At 41.1% G+C, this 21,960-nt stretch overlaps 1 protein-coding gene across 1 annotated transcript in view; it reads left to right on the top strand.

The window, feature by feature from the left end:
• The first annotated feature begins 7,393 nt into the window (after nucleotides 1-7,393).
• LOC111233479 (wiskott-Aldrich syndrome protein family member 3-like) overlaps nucleotides 7,394-21,960 on the top strand; it is a 32,828-nt gene continuing 18,261 nt past the window's right edge. The window contains exon 1 of the mRNA XM_022761301.1: nucleotides 7,394-7,459. The gene's annotated coding sequence lies outside the window, so the exon portion shown is untranslated. The remainder of the gene's footprint in view (nucleotides 7,460-21,960) is intronic.

Raw genomic sequence — 21,960 nt, 5'->3', positions numbered from 1 at the left:
GTTAACAGTCAACAACCTCATTAATACACATATCATATTAACAGGTTACATATCAGAATATTCCCATCATCATCTTGGCTGTTTGGGATTCAAGGCATCTGTGAAGGACACATTCTTGAATGAACAAAAATTTCTCTCCCTCATTTACTTTTTCTTGTTCAAGGTCAGATATTAGATCAGTCTTCTCTCTCTAAACGTCCCTCAGCTGCATGATTTTCTCTCATGGTGGAGGCCAAATTTGAGAAAGCCAAAGAGGAAAGAAGGAACATTCATGTTTTTGCATTGTAATCAATGAGCTTTGGTTAAATAATCTCCATCGGAGCATTACTGTAACATGTTTATTCTGATGTTGGTTTTTCAGGATGGAAAGCTTCTCGGAGAACTTTGTTTTTGACCCATAACCTGATGGTCAAAAACCCCTTAAATGAGACTCAGACATCAGCTGTTCAGCCACCGTAACCCAGAGTGTGACTCAAAGACCAAATACCTTTAGATTTCATCTGTCGCACAAGACGGACAGAAAATCAATTCACTAAGATTCAGAGCCTTGACTCTATCAAGACAGGTCGCCAGACCCTCACAGCTCTGTCACGCTGATTTTCTCGCCCTCCTTCCTCCCACATTTTATTGATATCTGACAAACAGAGCCATTCCTCCACGCTGTGTCTCCATCACAAAGAAATATCTGCAATCGAGCAAATCACAAAAGGTTTGAAATATTATGTGGATTTTAAAGGTGACATATCATGGTGGCAAACCCACTCTCTAAGGACATAATATATGTATGCATTTAGCCATTTGCTTTGTAGGTTTAGTCCAATCGAGCTAAGGGAATCTCTTAAAGGGGCAGCTCACCAATTACACACAAAGTTATCTGGGTTTGGGCTTGAGGCTCAAAATTTGGAAGTGAGGGGTTGAAAAGCTTGACGTATTCTGGAGTATACTGGAATATCAATTTTGCCCATTCGATCTTTCCTTTAATTTACATTTAAATTGAGGGAAGTGCAATATAAATTGCTGGAATTCCCCTTTAAATACAAAAAATATTGACAAAGTAGACAAAGTAGATGTACCCCTCCCACTGTAAACAATATTTCATTTTGGTAATAATCACTTAAACCAAAATACAACACCTGAATGTACAAGGTTTTTTACCCACGATCCCTCCACTTCCAAGGTCAAAGAGCATAGGTCAAAGTCTGCAGTGGACCAATCAAAACCCGGAGCCTGAGGCCTGCAGCCACCTCCACATACAGTTCATTCTAATTCTATGCTTCTCTGTATAATGTATCCACAATCTGTATGCTACAGACTTACACAGTGGTCATCGCACCACTTTTCTCTCCACAAAGGGAGAGGTCTACATGAGCTAATGTTGGCGAGCGCGGTACCAAGGTTTTGGCCTACAAATATGTGCGTGAATGTTTGAAGTGTTGTTCAAAAGGTCCTCTCTGCCTCATTTAGTTATGTTTTTGTTTTTTGTTTTTTGTCCAGAGTCACAGTCAGAAAGGAGAGAACAAACAAAGAGCAATCAACAACATGCATATTGGAAACAGAATGCAATTCTTTCAGGCCTTTCATCTTTATCAAAGTGCAAAAATACCAACAATAAACAACATAAACGGGGAAAAATGGAGAAGAGAGGACTCTTTGAACTGAGTTGAATGGGTTCTGTTTGATCAACCCAGGTGTAAGAAAGCAAAGAGCTACAGACGGGCCAGCCAACTCAATATGTCGCAATGTAATAACTATATGTTTCCCGTGTACCTGTGTGTGTGCCAGTGCCTGGATCAAATTGCTATCTGAGATTGATTCAGTCATTTTCGGAGTGTTTGTCGATTGTGTCTGGAACAATGGATCCTGTCGGGTCTTCCCTGCAGACGCCAATCCTGTCCGGCCCCAGTTCCAGACAGATGAAGGCAATCACGCTGACAAAGTATCTGAAAGGATTTCAAGTAATAACTCGGTCCAGGTCTGGTGTGTATAGACATAGTAGGAGCCGTTTATTGACAAAGTTTCATTTTAATACATTTGAGGGAGGGGGGGTGGCTGATTTGGGTTTTCCCCCCCTCCTCCAGGACTATTTATTGTTGCCAGGCAACAATGCATTGCACAAGAACTGTTTGAGAAAATGATGTAGTATATATGAGAATTGTCTAACTCTATGAGTGAGATGTTTAATGCTCAAACAATCAGAGCATATGGTATGTGCAAGCTTAAAGGAGAAATCCACCCTGAAGTGTGAAGATGAGCCGGAAGCTCAACAATTTTTACTCTTTTTAAAGATTAGTGGGAAATGCAGGGACATTATTAACAGAAAGAGCAGTAAACTGCAGCACTTCACCACAGAATAACTCATGTAATGGATTTATCATTCAGAGAAAAGGTGAAATGTAAGAGAATCCGAGGGTGGATTTTTTTTTCTTCAAAGGACTAGTTCAACTTTTTGGGAAATATGTTTATCCTGACACCAAACACCAAACAGTTAGCCTGGCTCTGTCTGAAGGTCACTACATCCATACTACGACCAGAGTGTAAAATAAGTTGTGTACCCATCTGAAGTCTGCCTGCCAACCTCACTTTCACAAAAGACTTTAAGAAGTTGGTTTCTTTTTGTTTGCACTGAACAAAAGAGATGAAACATGTTCATTATTGAGCTTCAGAGGTGCTGCTAGGTGGATTATTTTTCCTGTTTACCCCCCTGTTAACACACAGACATGAGAGTGATATTGATCTTCTCTTCTCACGCTCAGTAAGAAAGTAAATGCACATATTTCCCAAAAATGTCGACCTATTGCACTAAATCTTACGAGATCCAGCAGAGAGGCCAGGTGCAATGCATCCTCTCTTTTAAAACCACATTTATTAATGCTAAGTTTAAAATAATAACTTACCTAAAGAATTCACAAGAGCTCACAGTTTTCAAATCTAAATGTAAAAATACCTCAACATGCTGTCTTTTATAGGACATGGCAAGCCAACTTTTTCATATAGGGAAACCCAAAAGCACTAAACTTTTTCTTTTGTTTTTCTAATACAGTGTCTCTTAACTTAGCTGCTGCCTCGCCTGTCGTCCCCAACGTGTAACTCTGTCAGTAAATGGCTCTGAGAAAAGCCAGAGCTGCAGGTTGTTCAAGAGTTTGGCAAACCCAGCTTCTCCACTGCACCTTCCCCTGCGTTAAAAACCTTGGCTCCTGAACCCGAGGTGTCGGCACTCTCTGATGCTCGTTTGCTTCGACACAGATCAGTGTGTCTGGTTTGTCTTGCTCTTGTATGATCCAGCGCTCGTGGGTTAACTCTCTTTTTAATGTGTTGAACCTTCTTCTGTTATGCAGTGGCTGTTTTTTATACCATTTTAATTGTGAATGTTTGTCTACGACACATCTTCTTGAGTTTATACAACAATTATGCCATCATCCACACAATGTATATTTTCTTTTTTTTCTGTGTGATGCTGCTATTTATTTATTAAAATATTATTCTAATGTCTGGACAATTGCCTGATTTTGTATATTAACCACTATTTAGTCCATACACTCTACAGAAAGCAGGTTGTCTGTCACTGACAGGAAGTTCATAAGCTTTTATTAAGTAGATTTTTAAGTTTTAGATTTCTGTGGTGATTGTGTTTTTAACAGCGAAGTGGCAGATGTTAAATTGAATTCATGTCTTTCTGCCTCAACATTTCTTTTAACTCACTAAAGTAAACCACCAAACCACAGAGCAACAGAACAACAACCCTCATGGTAAAAGCAACTCAATCGCTCAGCATTCCTCCCCTGTGCTGACTAACGGCTACATACCTCACTGTGTAATTTGGGGAATTTGATAATTACAGTATAAGCACCAGCTCCCTGGGCTGGATACCCACTCTGTTCTGCTATTATGTTCTTTTCTAGTGCAAACATCTGCCAGTCAGTGGATGCTTTAATCCAAAGAACCCCATGAGTAATGCTGAACCTGGAGCTAATTAGACCCTTAGCCTTGGTCATGCTCTACCCACTGAGCCATGCAGGAAACTATACCCATGCTTGCAAAGTGAGGTATGCAAGCATGTCAACTGCTCAGGCATGCTAACAATAGAGTGCTAAAAAAAAACAGCCTTTTATAAATTTTAAAAGGATTAAGTGTAGTCATGTAACATTTATTCACTTAGCAGGACTGCCAAAGTTTAATAGCATAAAATGATCATAAAATAGGTCTGTGTAGGGTTGGCAGAGCTGTTCACCGAAGGACACATTTCATTCAAGTTTAAAGACGCTTAAAAACGATGAATGATGGTGAGTTAACAAAGCCTTCAAGCCAAAAAAGGTATTTAAGGTAAACACAAGAAACTTGTGCTGTAGAAAATGGACCAGACTCAGTGAATAGCTCCCTAAGCTTAACATCCTAAGTCCTATGATAACTATTAATTCAGCTATACAGACTAATGAGCAGTGATAACTAACATGTCTTTGGGGTCATCAGGTGGGAACCTCCTTTCACCAGTGTTTCGTCTAGTTGGTCCCACGACACCTCCAGGAGGCTAGACAGTGATCACTGGCGTCCCAGAGTCACTCCCCTAATGCCAGCCATCACTGCTCCTCACACCACAACTATTTTCTCCTTTATCTTGCCTATGCTACCACAAACAACACAAATGATTAAATGTACTGATATTACAATTTTGTGTTATAATATATAATGTATATTTACCTCTTCAGTTGATATTCTTGCTGTAATTTTATGTGACTGTATTAATCCACAGGCTAAATCTAACTGTGTCACAACTTTTCTGTTGGACTACTGGTCCTACTGGTTGCTGATGGAGATCAGTAAAGGTCATAAATTAGGCCTATGTATTGCTCCTTTAAAAAGCAGACAACCAGCATTGTGTAGCCTCACACAGCTTAACAACCAGGTGTTGTTATCACATGCAACCACAAGGTGGCACCACAGTTACCCAAAGCAGACAATCACAATCAACAATGAACTACCACAAAGTATCTCAGGAAGTCCCACAAAGTACCACAGACAACAAGAGAGAACCACAATGTGACCGTTTCTTGCAGTATATCTCCTATGCGAGTCTAGATTTTCAAAGAACTTTGGTTTTAAAGTCAAGATTTTGCTTTCCACATCACTGACTCTGATTAGAGAGCTGCTAAAATGTATTTTACAAAAGAATACCTGGAAGCTTGAAACATGCTGTATACTATAAGTTTCCACCTGTCTGTCCCTCAGAAATTCTTGTTATATTCCTGTGTGCATTCATTATGATTGCACTGCTGCGAAACAGGCCGGATTGAAGCAGCTGCAGCTGGTCAATAACTCAACACAATTAGACTATTAATGTGAAAGTTAGAAATCAGCCTGTAGAGAGCTGGAGTGCCTATAACAGACCATGAATGATTTTATAGTGACGTTTTTGAGCTTTATAACTCTATTAGCTCCCGTAATATGACTTTTAAGATTTTAAGACAGAAGGAATATTGTGAGAATATGACAGAATTAACAGGTAAAGGCATCATTCAGTCCTTTACACTAGGCCTTTTAGGCTCAGTGGGAACAGCCCCATGGACAGCGACACAGTTGTTTACAGCGTCATTAAAAAATCAGCACCACGGACAGCGACACACGCTTTCATCAGTACTTGTTTACGGCGTCATTAAAATCAGCACCACGGCCAGCGACACGCGCTGAGGAGCAGGGGCCTGCAGGAGACGTCACTGTCAAACATGAATCAACAGCGCCGCTGAGTGGTGTATCTGGGAAACAGCAGCAGAGTACTTAATTAAAGTCCCATCAATGAAAGAAGTCAAAAATACACACTAGGTCTATTGAATTGGTTAGCTCTGTAAAGGATAAAAGTGTCAACATAAATTAGGCCTGAACTGTACAGCAACAATGACTTTATTCCAATTTGAGATGACTCTCTTATCTCGTACCTTATATACCTCACCTTATATGCAAAAGCAAACTTTTCACTTGCTCGTAACCTCAAAAGAAAAGTTGGCAACTACCTACTTAGTATAGCTTTGCTGATTTCTTGTTTACTGCCCGGGGTTGCGGGTGGTGAGGTAATTCATTATTGAGAATAAATACATTTTTAATGTAACCCCGGTTGTATCTGTAGTCTAGGTGTGTGCAACACAACCATTTTTGACTCAGTCAGAAGGAAATAACACATTTTCGAATCATGTGGTTGAATGACGCCAGTAAAATTAGTTTGTTTTGCTGAAATGAGAAAAAAACAGTCAGTTAGGCCTAATTAACTTTCTCACTTTCAGTTCATTAATTACAGAGAAGTGATCCTCCATTCCACGCGTGTTTAAATCGAAGTGTCATATTCCCACAGGTTTGCAGCGCCTCTGCCTCCTCGGCGCGGCGCTCTGCTCATGGATGCTGCTCGATGGAGTGGGTGGTGGTCTCGGCGGTCACCGGCAAAATTCGGAGTGCTTCGGAAACGCATGCGTCGTTACGCCAATTTGCTGCATCTCCCTGGTTTGTTTGAGCTGAGGTCTGTGTCAAGTTAGCTAAAGGTATCACGGGAAATACCGGCACGAAAGATTGAGCTTTCAACATAAAATCCTCCTGAACATTTGTTGAACTAATTATTAATTATTAGAAAGTGCATGTCGAAGACGTGATCATTAGCAACAGGACAACAATTGCAACTTTCAAAAAATGGATGTGTTCATTATAATGTAATCAGAAGCAATGCAATAGTTTAAAATAATAATAATAAGAAGAAACTTGCCATCAATAACAAAAATACAAAATACCAACAAAAGCTCACAGATGCCCATGGTGGAGGAGAGACAAGTTTGTATTTATATTTATATTGTATATTTGTATATTTATGTATTGATTTATTTATTGTATTTGTTTTTTGTGTGTAACAGAAGAAAAACGTATTTTAGTAGCATCCATAGACAGAATGGATCTCTGCCACAAACTAATCCTTCTAGCCAAAGTCAGCTCTCAACCCTGTCAGGATTTAAATTCAAGTTAAAACGACTAAACAAAAAGATAACATAATATCAAAAAGTCATATTTGTCTATCTAAAGAATAGGTTCCAAATGTTTCAGGTCTATCTTGTTTCCCCATCGTTTTAATTTTAATTGGGACTTTTATTTTTGAAATGTCAAACGGAAGTGTCTTTTCTTTACAATAGGCTGCAGCTTGACGCTCGTCAGCTCGGCGGACGCTGCCTTGGAAACGACATAAATCCAGTCCACGCAGCTGGGTTGAGAGCAGGGCCCCAGATTTCCTCACTTCAAAGGCTTTCACTCCTCTCCTCCGCCTCCTCTTCCTCCTCCTCTCTACATCCCTCCATCAATCCATCCAGCCTTGGTCCTCGGAGCTGCGAACATGGGCGAGCTGAAATGAAACGCGGAGCAGGAGAGACGGAGCGGAAAGAGAGCCATTCCGATAAACGAGCGAAGAAGAAGAAGCAGGAGAAGAAGGTGAGGCCAGGTAAATCTGAGCGGATATTAAATCGGCTTTGCTTGTGACAGCGATGGTGTGGACACATGCCTCCTGTGGGAGCACGTACGATGAGGGAGGGTGCGTTTGTTTTTGTTATTGCATCGTGCACACACGCAGAAAACACAATGCACCCGCGTTTATGTGGAAGGCAGCGAGCTGAGCTGCATGCTTATTAATTAGAGCCCGTTTATCTGCAGCCTTGCACCCGAATCCGCCCGTTTTTACTCCCGAGTTTTGTAACCGTGGCCGTCGTTTCCATCGCACTGGTCAGGTGTATCAACGACCCGCCTGCTACAAAATGTCACCAGTTGGTTGAATGTGTCATAGGATTTGGCAGCAAACAAGCTCGTGGGTCTGTGTCGACTACAAAAAGAGCAATGGGGCTTATACAGGAGGTGTGCAGGGATTAGTCTGTGGCAGGGATCCATTCTAGTCTAGTGCTGCTAAAATGGCACGTTTTTCAAATGGGATTCTGTGCAGAGATACTGAATGTCTTAAACCACGTTTGTCCTTGCACAAATTTTTTCACACTTTATCTGTGTTATAAATTCCTGCAGGGTTTGAACATTTTAAAATGAGCAACATATATGTAAATTCCTCTGGAAATGCTCATGGATATGGAGTAGCGGGCCTCCCAGATTCAGTACATGCCTGCCTCCAGTGTTAACTTCAACCCCAACGTAAATCACTCGTGTTAAGTTTGATTATTGTGGCTCTTTCTGCTGCTGCTCCTGCTCTTGAATGTTGCTCCTGTTGCTCCTGTAGCGGTTGCTTATACATTTGCTTGTTGCTTCCTTGTGTAAAGGCCTGCTGGAGTCTGAATCCAGGTGGAGATGATTGTATCTACAATGATGTTGTAGAGGGACTAGTGGCAGCTGATAATGGCACAAACACTTGAAATGTATGGGAGTGGAACAGGGAGAAACAAATGCAGAGAAATAATCCAATAAGGATATGCAGTAAAGGAAATTGCAGTGAAGTGATCAGCATCTTTACAGCAGAGCCCATTTTTCAGATTCAATCGTTCCGATTAGTCGATCAAAAGAGATTAATTTGAAACCATTTCCATAATTTATTATAAGCCTCTAAAGTAAGAATCCCAAACATTCCCTGTTGCCACCTGGAGTGTGAAAGATGTGGGCAAGCAGCAGACATGGAGGGTCTTAGAAAAAATGCTATTGTGTTGCATTATGGGGAATGTTGGATCTATTGCTTTTGGAGGTCGACCCATAAGTCAGGATATCTTGGCCTCCTGTGCTTCAAGTTTTGGCTGCTCTTGTTTTAATCTGCCTCTTGCAATTTTCCCAATTTAATGAAAGTCCACCACTAAATCACTGAAGTTCCACTTTAACTAAATCCAACTGGCGCAGACATGATTGATTGGTGATTGACAGGAAATCGATCAACAACAACGACAAAAATTTGATCACTTTAGTTGATTTTAGTTGAGCTTGACCAGCAACGTGGAAGTAGCAGTTGTTGCTGTGTCACAGGCTTCTCATTGTTTTTTTTATGTTTTATTTTTATAATGTTACCGCAGTGCTTTGACATACAAGCCACAAAGTGCTTCTGATGCAACACTGACATTATAACTGGATAAACTGAACTGTAGTTGAATGTGAGGTCCCTGCCAATTTAAAGTGTTCAGGAAGTGGAATGACTTCAACATTTAACCGCTCTGTCATGAGCGAATGTCCAATTCTGTGAACAGCAACTGAGTTTTTTCAAGTCTAGACTCCAGCCTGAGCGAACAGTGATTAGATAATAGGTTTCCTTTGTGTGTGTGTGTGTGTGTGTGTGTGTGTGTGTGTGTATGTGTATCTGCTGTTACAGTACAGAGTTGTATTCATAAATGACGGTGCTCAGGCAAGCTTGCGCTGATTCCTTACATAAGCGAATCATTGAGGAAGGAGGGCGAAGAAAGCTGAGCGCTAAATAGGCATAAATGCTCAAATAGGGACACAGCACAACACATGGATGCATAACTACACACACACACACACACACACACACACACACACACAGTTTTTTTAACTTCAGGGATTGAAGCAAAGACAAAGGAGGGGCGATGCTGTGCGGGTTGACAAAGGCATGTTCTCTGCTGAGGGCACAAAGGGCACTTTTCTGGTTTCTGGCTTTTTTGGACGCACAATTCCCATTTTTCCCCAAAGGAATTTGTCATTGGCCTGCCCTCACCACAACCATGAATACAGTAGGGATTCACTTCTGTGTTTTTAAAGGCTAAATACACTGAAATCAGGACTTTGTTCTGAGGAGGTCTGTTTCAAACTGAGATCCAGACTAGCTAAGCTCATTTAGAAAAGCTTGTTGTCATTAATTTCAGTGAAACGGGTCCTACAATCAATAGTATTCCCCGTTTAAAGAAGAGTTAAACATTTGGAAAAGGTGTCACTGTCTTGCTGATAGATCGGCGAGGAGACTGATCGATATGTTGCTAGCTCGGGCAGGCGATTAGCGATTAGCGATTTAGCAAAACAAGTAACTCACTGTGAAACCAGAACTTTGTGTTGTTGCACCACATTTCTGTTTGAACACTGATTAAACAAACTACATGTTCATTGTTTTATTTTAGGTGGATTTATTTCAACCTTGTACAGATTAGCTTTTTCCTTTGTTTGTCATTTGTTTGGTTATTTTCGCTTAATGAATGACTGTTTTTAATCAGTTAATTAACTGAAGGAAGGAGGGGTTTTTATACATCACAGTAACATTTTAGAGGACATAACCCTCTGTCCTTTTTAAATACAGACTAGTTGAAATCTTTGCTTTCCTTTTTGATGAACAGTTTCAGAGAGTCTTTAACTTCCATGAAGAGGACTGTCCTTATGTTCTGTACCAGGACTGTGTTTATGATCCTTCCTCTCAGAGCGAATAACAAACACGCTTGATCTCTTTCTCCTCCTGCTTCACTCCTCAGTGTTTCTGTTCTTTTGTGAGTCTTTCTGACGCAAGAATATGTTCTACAGCTGTCATCGTTCTTTCCTCTGGTGTAAACAGAACTTATTGCCTTTGTGCACCCCTGAGCACAAACATCAGTGAATTTTGAACGGCGACACAAGCAGGAATTTGACAGAATATCCGGACAACATTAGTGTTTTAATGCTTGTGCCTGAGGTCTAGTCTTTAGTTTCATCACTCAGGGAGTAAATACATAAAATGTCCACTGTATAATTTCAAAAATGGATGGTTGCCAACCTGAAAACAACCTCCCATTTGGATTCACTGTATGTTTTCGTCCACCGGCCCCTTTACAGAGTCTTAAGATTTAAGGACGCTGAGCATTTTCTCTGCTGAAACACAGGATGATTAGGATTCCAGAGGTGAGCGTCGTGTTTTCACAGTAATATGTATCTCAGGAGTCGGCCGTGCAGGAGAGCCTCTCTGTCCCTGGGTAGAAGACACATTATACGTTTTCCAGATGCATGTTCTTTCCCATGAACGTTTTCTATTCTTTCTCCCAGAGGAGCTTGTTCTGTTACCGAACCTCCAGTCTGTTCCTCTGCCTCCTCTTTGAACCAGATCTGGTCGGTTTAAACGTTTCCAGGTGAAAGGAAGTGGGATTTTATTGTATTATTTAAACAGATCTCTGCCTTCCTTGGATTTTTGAACACATGTTGAGTGCGTCTTGCTGTAGCTAATGGTTTGAATTAACTCTGAAGATGCACTGCAGCCTCTTCAGTGTGCACTCAGACTGAGTGATGTGGCCACTTAGAGATCCGCTCCGGGGCTATTCATAGTCTGAATAACCATCCGACACGTTGAATAGGATCTGTCTGTCATGAGTCTTCCATACAGTAGATTTCACTTTCTTCCCATTGAAGGATGGTATAGTTATAGAAAAATGGATACAGTTAAAGGTACTAAGTATAGACTTTGAAAACATCCGACTCTGCTGAGATGAATGGGCTGAAAGAAACAGGCTGCACCGATTTTTCAGTTTTCCATTTAGAACAGATTGAAAGATGCTTCAAAAATGTACATATGATAACTTTAAAGACGCAAAACAGACTTTACTTGAGCTTTTCACTTTAGGACAAATTGATATTTTGAGTCGTTGCGGATAGAAAGTGATTCTGTTCCAATTTTCCTTGCATTTCATAACTCTAAAGACAGACCTGTTGGACTGCAGCCAGTTGTGAATCCCCTTTCAGCCAGCGAGTGCAACCTGCATTAATATGTACACTATCATATACCAAGTGTGTTTATGTGATTAAGTCCTTGCTCTGACTAAATACTGGAGTTGCATGTTCAACTCAATATAGTTGTTAGTCAGAAAGTCAAACTATTCTAAACAGTTTGATGATGATTTTATTCAGTGAAACAAAAGTCAAACACTGATAATGCGGCAGAGGGAAGTTTATTGGCACTGTCTCGCTGTCTCTTCTTTCACTGGTGATCACATGGAGGAACCAGGAGGGTTCATCTTCCACTGCTGAGGTCACTCAGTCGGTACAAAAATAACTAAAAACCTGCAGCGACACAGAATCATAAACCTGGATTAAGTTATCATCATGTGCTCGGGGATAGAAATGATCAAGTTGCTGTATGATCCATGTAGGCCTGCAGCTCAGTTATTTCCATGATTGATGGATCGGTTTACTCTTTTCTCGATTAATCAATTAAGCAAATGTTTGACTATGTCACTTTCAGCTTTGGGAATATCTGTCATTTTACAGATGAATGTACAGTCCAAAACCCAAAGATATCCAATTGTGTTTGAGAAGCTGAGATCGACACATGGGGAATGTTTGCTTGAAAAATTAATCGACTATCAAAGGTTGTTGCTGATTAATTTTTATGTCGGTCAATTAATCGACTAATTGTTTCAGCTCTAATTCAGTGTGAAGAAATCGGCCTTATAAAACATGCACACCTACCCACCTACCTTGTGTTAGTATTGCAATAGTAGAGAAGTGACATAATTATTTAGTCTTATTTTGAGCGTAGTACTTACAGAAGTCAACAAGAAACGTTATAGTAGCAGCTGATTTGCACGTTATAGATGATAAAAGCTTCAAAACAAATAGTTTTCCTGTCACTTTCTTGCTCGTATCTTTCTGCTGATATTCCACTGGCATGAGCTCTATCACCATTTCCATTTCTTACTTCATTTCTGCCGCTGACTGCACCGCCCGAGGCCATTTGTTTTAAAGATACCTCTGCATCACAACTCTTCAGGTACAGACAGGAGGGGAAACAATACAACATTACTGTTGTCAGGAAATATATGTTTTCTAAAGCACTTTGTCTCTTGCTGCTGGGAGCGTCGCCAGGCTGCGGGGTTTTTTTTTTTTTGTGCATCATCGTTCTTCCACCTGGTCGTCTGACCTCGCTGCTGTAACTGTGTCGGCTTTAGCTGCTTTTTTTTATTCTGGGTGGGATGATGCAAAGTGCAAGCAAGGCCAGTCTATTGACATCGGCGTGGGTGTTACAATGTACAATGACACTGATCAGCCCGCTGTGTACCTTAATCTGCAGCTGTGTGTGTGCGTGTGTGTGTGTGTGTGTGTGTGAATGTTTCTAAGCCCAATAGAGATGTTAAAGTTGCTGTATGAGATTTAATGTAACACTGAATTCTCGCACGTCTTCCTCCATTATTTCTCCCCCTCACGTTTTCATGCCCCGCCCCAGAGACAGTCAGCCTTACTCAGCGGTTTTCCAGGCTCATTCATTCCCGTGCTGATCGATAAGGCTGCCTCGCCGTGGCGACGGTTGCTATGGGCAGTGTTTGGGTGTTCACATGCGGGTGCTGCTGGTGGTTTTATTGACGAAGCCATCGATCCAGCGTTGACCTCAAGCGTCAATCTCTGGCCACAGGCTTCAGAGAGTGTGTGTGTGTGTTAACTAGTGTGTTTAAAATGAGGGAAACTTATTTCCGTAACATGATACTTTAATTGATCGTTTTGGTCTTTTCCCTATCCACAGGGAAGTCAGAGGTAAAGGCTAGCTTTTAGGGTTCAGTGCCTTGCACAGAGGCACTTCAGTAGAGTATATGCTTACTGATGTGAGATCTTTAACCCTTTAAACTCTTTTAAGGATTCATAACAGGGCTTCAGTCTTTTTCCTTCTGTATGTAAATATATATTTGATCAAAGTCAGTTCACTCCTCATTTCTCAGCTTGGATTGGGAGACTAAAAATTCATAACAGAAAGCCTGTGTCATGAACTGGCCGTGGAGTTTGGAAGATGTTGGCATTTACAAGTCCTGACGGATCCACGCAAACAATGTGTTTTTTGGAGGTTGACCTATACGTCAGAATATCTAGGTCTCTGCTGCGTGACTCTTTTTCTTTTTCTTTTTCAATCCGTTTCTCGCAAGTTGGTCAGTTTAAGGAAAATATGACATTAAATCACCAAAGTTCCACTTTAGCAAAATGCAGTTGGTGCAGAAAAATGATTGTTGATTGACAGGAAATTAATCAACAACAATTCCGATAATCGCTTGAATTTAAATTCACACCAAACCTCTGTTGATTCTAGCTTTTTTTATGTCACTGTAAATTGAATATATTTGTCTGGGCAACAAAAAAAAAAGCATTTTAAAGATGTCACATTGGGCTTTGGGAACTTGTGAAGGGTATTATTAAGACATTTAATAAAACGGTAAAAAAAGAAAAAGCTTGATTTTTATTATTATTATCCTGATTTCTCAATACTTCTGAAACATCAGAAAATAGTGAAAAATTTCCCTCAGTTTTCTAGAGATCAAGGGGATGTCTTCAGTTTGTGTTTTTGGTCTGAGAGTTTACCATTTAGCAGTTTACTATAATGTAGCTCCGAGAGAATCAGCTAATTTAAGAAGCTGCAACCATGAAATGGCTTTTTTGTTTCCATAAATTAATTAAAAGAATTGAATGTGAATTATTTATCAAAACTGTTGTCAGCTCTAAAAGTAATCATTATTTTGCAGTCCTGAATTCAGTCCAAATAGCAGGAAGAAGTGTCAATATGACCTTATCTGAACCAGACTCGTAGCCTGACGTCAGTTAACTTCATACAGCAGCAAACATACAGAACATACATGCACAATACATACGGTCCGTGGGGTTCTACACCACATGGGACCAGAGAAGTAGAAGATGTAACGGTGGTGAGTGAAGCTTCCCTTGGACGACGCAGCCTCCCTCACTGCTGCTCAGCAGACGGCTTGGATTCACTTCCTCACTTCCTGTGAGCGGAGACGTGTGTCTGCTCTGCAGCAGGATTTCATTGGGGGGGGGGGGAAGAGCTAATCTGGAGCGGCCTCCTCTGTCACGGTCCTGATTATTGCTTCAGACTGTGTTTATACATGAATGTCTGACTTTGTGCAGATACGAGTTCTCGCACACAACATTGTTGATAAGGAAATCCCAAGTTGCAGTCGGTCTGGGAGCCTGTCACAGAGCATTTAGTGATAGAGACTTGTTGGGGAGGTAGACTTGGAACAGTCTAGTGCTGCGCTCATGTGCTGCCTCAAGACAAGACAAACACACACACACACACACACACACACCCTCTGGTTATTAATCCATTCAACAGAATCTCTTTCAGCCTACATTTAATACACTCTGATGGAGAGTTTAATTCATATTAATCACTAGAGTAACCATTTACGTTACATTACGTTCAGTACATGTGTCAGTTACATGCAGTCATATACGTTAAACTGTGACGGGGCAAATTTAATTCAGTGTTAATTTGATACTACAAATAATAAGTTAACGCATTAATGGGAAAACAGGTCAAATATCTTCTTGACATTTGCAAAGACGTGAGCAATCAGTGATCGTTCTCATGATCGTCGATCACCGATATCACCCTATTAATCACCCTTATAACTTTCTGAACCTATGAAAATCATGAATGTGCCTCTTTAGGCAGCAGATTTCATCACATTATGAACTCATCAGGTCTGATTTACAAACAGATTTTCCATTGTGAAGCATGTAGCTGGTTATGGACATAATCATATTCACCAAATAAAACCAAGAGGTTCTGAATATAGAAGAATGTCTGTGTGTTGTCATGTGAACTAGTCACCAAGCCAGTCCCTGACCACATCCAGTCCTGTTCTCTTTGTATCTCACTGGTTTCTCTGTCAGTCTCCTGTTCGTCCTGTTCCACCTCCCCAGTTTAAACTGGGAGCAGGGAATCTGGGACACTGAGACACATCACATCCCAGCTTTAATGTGACCTGTCCTGCTGTCCACTCACCCCGCACCAGTAGACCCAGTTTGGTGTGTGTGTGTGTGTGTGTGTGTGTGTGTGTGTGTGTGTGTGTGTCAGGTCACATGGTTCTGCCGGATGACTTGTTGCAATTGCGCTGAGGCCGACACATTTAATTGTGAGAGACGGGGTCGCAGAGGGGCACGAGGAGGGTTCTCTCACACACACACACACACACTCACACACACACACACACACACACACACACACACACACAGTAGACTGAATGTAGCTCAGAAACATTGCATTCATTCTGTGGCTGACCTGTTTACTAACCACATTAGCAGAGAATAAAAGAAGGTAGAAGAGACGTGAACGTGACTGAAGTTGCTGGTTCAGTAGCCACTAATTTGTGCAGATGTTCAGTAACTTTTAGATTTGACCCTTTTTAATATCTTGTAATAAAAATAAAACTTCTAGGTATAACTGCTTTTTAAAGGACCATACAGTTGTTTTTGCATGTTTTAACTAAGTGTCGCCAGCTGAAAGATGTGCTATGCTTTCAAGAAGTGTTTTCTGAGATCACTGTGAACCTGACCTTTGACCTTTTGACCCGCAAAAATCTAATCAGTTCATCCTTGAGTCCTAGTGAATGTTTGTGCCAAATTTGAAGAAGTTCCTTCAAGGCGTTACTGAGATATCATGTCCACGAGAATAGGATGGACGAACAACCAGAAAACATTTCTATGCCTCCAGCTCTGGCTGTCGCTGACGTGGAGGCATGAAAATGAAAATATACGAGTGTAAACGCTCATGGATGGTTTACATACTGATATTTTATACTCTGAAATTAATTAGAACCAACGGGAAGGAGCTGAAAGAAGGGGGAAAAAAAAATCACCAGTATGTTTCTTTAAAGCAACTTTAAATCCAGTTTAATGGTCCGACACCCCTCACACTGAGTGAAAACAGATCCCCGTCTCTATCATAGCAACCGGCTGACTGTTATTTAACACGAGACCCATACAGAAGCACAAAGACATTAATCTCACTTGAAGCATTCATAACCTTTTTTTAAAAGTCAGCACTTGGTGTTCATGATAACCCGTGTGATACACTAAGCAGATAAAAACAAATACCACTAATGAATTGCAAATACTGTTTGACTATCAGGATAGAGAGAGAGTGTCATTGTGTGTGTGTCATTGTGCCTTCGGCTCTTTTTGTCTCGCATGTTTTATTCACCTTCCATTAAAGCAGCTGTTTCGTAACATTTCATCTGCATTCAGAGGTACTGTAGGCGCACACACACGCACACGCACACACATGCACACACACACACGCACTCTACAGACAATGAAGTGACGGAGATCTCCTCTGTCTCTCTCAGTCCTGCTCAGATCACTTCATTATCCAGCCAAAAAAAATGAAAAATACTTCCAAAGAAACCATGACAACAACTCCACAGAGCCGGCTGCAGCTTCTCCAGTAAAAGGGGAAAAAAGCTAGAGAGAGGAAGCTGGTCGCTGCTCCTCGACTCTCCCGCTCTGTTTTGCATAATTTGTTTTTAGGGAGGATTAGCAAGAAAGGTGGGGTTGAGGTTGGAGGAGAGATTGGGGGGGCGGGGGGGGCAGGGGGGGGTGCCATCGTAATTATGATCATTTTGTACAATGGCTCCTCACCCAAGAGCATCAACAAATACAGACATGAAAGGGAGAGAGAAGCGGGAGCAAGGAGGCAAGGAGGGGGCATGAGGGGATACAGAGAGTTTAGGATGGAGGAGAAAGGAGGCCAGAAAGAGGCGGGAGTTTGTGTTTTGGGGGTTGGGGTTAAAATGAAGCTGTAACTGGAATCATCCCAGCTGAAATTTAAATCATCACCCTCCTCAGTCTGGTTTGAGCGACATCAAACAAAACCCTGTTTTCTGCCGTTTTTTTTTTTTTTTTTTTTTTTTTGGGGTGACATCAAACACAACACGGCTGCTGTTTTAGTAATTTAGATTTCCACATGGCGCGGAGCGTCGTCACAATCACTTTCCATTTTCTGCTTTGTTCTGCTCCTCGTTCGCTGATGCCTTTTTTTGCGAGCTGACATTTGGCGCGCGACCAAGTGGAGAGCTTCCCGGGCCCGCCGAGCAAAACCAGAGTAATCCCGACTCAGAATAAAACATTAGCTCTTTGTCACTGTGTTGGCTCACTTTCCTGTTTTCATAGCTGTGTGCTCACTGACTGTCAGTCAGTCCTGGGTTTACAGGCCTCGCTGTTACATTACACGGATTTCAAACTGGTTGTTATTAACTCTGCGAGGTGCCAGAGACGGGGCAGAGATGCAAAAACTGTCAGTCATAAAAAATGAGCTGGGACCTTTTGAATATTTTCCTGTGGCTTTTAAAAGATTCTGGTTTTCTGGTTTTGCAAAACCCGAAAACAAACAATATTTTGCTAATGCCGTTAATTCACAATATTTCGGTATAAAGGACTGGAAACCTACATTGTTAGTATATCTAAAATAAAGTCTGTAAAAGCATTATTTTCCCCACCTGTTCTTTAACTAGTAGATACATTTTCTGGTTTTGATTCTGAATTATCAATCATTTTAAAAAGTAGATTGTTATTTGTAGTATTTTTAAACACTGGTTGTCAAATCCTTGAATTAAAGGTGACCTCCATCTTTCTATTTGCTCATGAAGTTCAGTGTATCGTTCTTGAGGAGCGCTGCTCAGCTCGTGAACACAGACATAAAATACCTTTTCTGGCTCCGGAGGAAGATTTCCAACATTTGAGAAAAAAAAATGATGAGATCAGGGTAATCTCAGTTTATCTTATAAAAATCATAGCTTTAATATTCACACATGATATCCTATTTTTCATGTTCTCCATTTTACAAGTCATTTTAATATCCCTCATATTCTCTGTGCATATGATTTCACTGCGATGGAGCACACATGATCAAAGTGAACTAATGAGAGACGTGTTATAAATGACAGTCTGCTTTTAGGCTTTTGTGCAAAACAATATGTCAATCTGCAGCAGGTGTCACAGCACACTCAATAGAACCCTCTATTAAGGCTCTATTGTGCTGCTGCCTTTAATTCATTTACATTAGCGAGTGACCCAATAACCCACGTAATTATATGTTCTCCTTCCAGCGTTATTCAGAGCATCCATAAGCTTTGATTCTTCATTCACACATGAGCTGCGCTGCGTGTGCTAATTAGCCTGCGTGTTTTACACAGTGCTGCACTATCAGAGAAAGCCCAGGATGCGGGGATGTATGTGAAACGGTAGAAATGCTTGTCACTGATGTCACCTCCACTCCTAAAGGAATCATATGCGTTTCAGAAAATGCTCTTAATGATTTGGTGCTAGACTCTAAAGAGCAATGAGAGACTGTATATTCTGTATTGCATGCACTGGGGAGCAGCCAACTAGCGTTGGCATGAGCACTAAATGGACTTGGTTTGCTGACCATGTGGTGGTTTATTTTTTTTAAATATAAAGTTATGCAATAGTTCACAAAAATCAAAAGCTATACATTTATTTTTAGAGGTACCAGAGTGTTGACCCATTTTTTATACCACTTTTTAAATTTAGTTTCAAACATCCATGTAGCTTTTAGTGCAATAAAAGTGTATTTATTACCTTCAGTATAACTAGGAACACTCCAGTTCTCACGGTGTTGCTATACTGATAAAGCAAGCTAGCATTTGCAATGTAAAACTTTAATTAGTGCAGCTAGCATGCTGGTATTGTCATGTGAAACCTTAAGTTGTGGGTTATCTTTACTAGGTTTAATTCTCCTTTACAGGCCTACATATTTTCATAGAATTGGATCTAATTTATCTAATTTATCTAGTTATTGTGTTTACAACCAGCACAGGAGTCAGATGTAGTAAATGCATGATTTGGCATGTAGCTAGTTTAAGGCCGGCTAGCATGTTTAAGGCAGCTAGCATGCTGGTCTTGACATGTAAAATCTTGGATCCTTTTTATTTTTAACCCCATCCAATGTTGGGACAACACTCTTAAATGTTTATATGTGATCTTTGCGTTGAGGTTCACTTTCATTCCAGACTGCCATTCAGAGAAGCTACCGTGCAGCACATCTTCTCTAAGCTGCACATTGCCTCTTGGAAGATATATGCTTGCATATAGTGTGTCACATTAGCTTTCATGCTCATTTTTGATAACAGTGTACACCACCAGTGAGCTGTTGCATTAGTGGGAATATAATTTGGTCCCTCATGCAGTATATCATCTAATTATATCATCGTAAAGAATCAGGGCTTGTCATTTCCGTTAGTTACTGTAGAAAGCTAATTAGCTGTGATTATTCGGGTCCCTCCTATGGAGCAGAAGAAGTGGCGGGGTGGAGGGCGGGTTGCTAACCTTTCTCAGAACAGACTGAGGCAGACTTAGCTCAGTGTAGCACAGTAGGAGAGGTGTGTGTGTATGTGTGCATGATCGTGTGTGTGTGTGCTTAAGTATATGGCCGAGCAGACGGCGCAGTAATAGCATTAGCCCAACCACCCGCAGGAATGATGAGTTTGGTGAAGGACAGTAATTAATACTGTCTCCCACAAATGCACACTCCCATATATAAAGTAATTCCTGAGAAATGTCAGAAAAGATTTACCTTCTGTTTAATTATATGCCCAAAATGCATTAAATATAGTGCAAAGTAGGTCACTGCATTTCTGACTGGAGTTTGAAACCAGACGGTCTTTTAGTGCGCTCCCTGGGGAGATGTTTGGGTGCAACAGCCAAACTGGGGGCAATGTTTGGTCCAACATCTCAGCACCTCCTCACAAACAGGCTGCAGTCAGCTTTGGATCAGAAGGATAAAGTCTTATCTGATTACAGCTGTAATTATACCCAGAGCCATCAAAACATGAAGAGGAGGAGGAGGAGGGGAAGATGTGAGGAAGAGTAGGAAGGAAGTGTCTACTAGAGAAGTGTGTCAAACAGCCGTGACCAAAAGGTGAACTTTGGATGGCTTCCCAGACGAGCACATTAGTCTTGTCGTGGTGGAACCTGCCTGCAGTGGGTGTCAAAGTGCCCTTGTGGTAAGAAAGTTGCAGCTCAGTCACTGGAAGTCATCAGAGTAAAATGCACATCGCAACATGCACAAACAAGATAATTCAATTAATTTTACTGTATATTATAGTATGTTTTAATATACTGTGTTTGACAAACCATTATAGATAGGCCTGTATTATGATAAACCTCACCCACACATTTTCACAAACTACAAAACAACAGAACTGCAGTGAGCTTCCATTTTCCTGTTTTATCGAAGGAACTTCAGGAAATTCGTAAAAACCTTTTTTAAGGAGGAATTTCCTGGCAACAGGGATGTTTTTAAGCGAATTAAACAAACAAGTTATGACAGCCAGTTAGTGAGCTTTAAAGCTGCTAGTCTGATTTTATTAGCTTTGGACGGAGCTAGGCTAGCTGTTTCCCTCGGTTTCCAGTCTTTAAGTTAAGCTAAGCTAAGCAGCTGCTGGCTGTAGCTTCATATCTCCTGGGCAGACATGGGAGTGGTGTCGATCTTCCCATCTAAATCTGGGCAAAAGCATAAATAAGTGCCTTTCCTCAAATGTCTAGATATTCCTTTAAGAAAGGACTGAAACCCTCACCTTATCTTTCGAGATGCTAGCATACAGCGGCTAACAGTCTCTGACTGTTAGTCTCTCATGCGGCTGCAACTTTTCTCTGCAGTGTCCTCAAACTATTTCATCTTGTCATGAATGTTTGATCTGAAGTGGCCTCTCAGAGTTTGACTTCCTTTACTGTTAGACAACTTCCTGCATTGCTATTTCAGTGCTGCGCCCTATACCCTCCTGTGTTGTATGAGTGCAGGTGTCAGACTGTATAATAAATCCTCCGGAGACCTACTTAGAGTTTAAAGTTTCTGCTTTTCGTTTTCACACGGTTGTCCATCCTCTCTCTCTCTCCTCCCTTTATGTAACTCTTTACTGTCTCTCTCTCCCCATCGCTCCCTGTCCCCTTCTTCTCTCCGTCTCTTTCATACTATTTTCGGAGTCGCGCCGAGTTCCACTTTTGAGCAGCGGAGCGGATTCCTCAGCACGTTGCTATGACGACGTTCCCATGGCTCCACGACACACTTTTTTTTTTTTCTGCTCCACTCCATCTTCCTTCTTGTCATCTTGTTAATTTTCTCCTTCCCTCAGTGTCCTCAAAAAGTCTTCAAATGCCTTAAATAGTGTAATCCAAGCCAAAGCACCCTGAAACACATCACGTTCTCCTTTAGAGGTCTGAAATGTTGCTGTTGCAGATTTAACTGACTTTATTTATTGTGAA

This window comes from Seriola dumerili, unplaced genomic scaffold (assembly GCF_002260705.1).
Source record: "Seriola dumerili isolate Sdu_G_001 unplaced genomic scaffold, Sdu_1.0 BDQW01000393.1, whole genome shotgun sequence".
NCBI lineage: Eukaryota > Metazoa > Chordata > Actinopteri > Carangiformes > Carangidae > Seriola > Seriola dumerili.
This window is presented reverse-complemented; position numbering and strand designations above follow the sequence as displayed.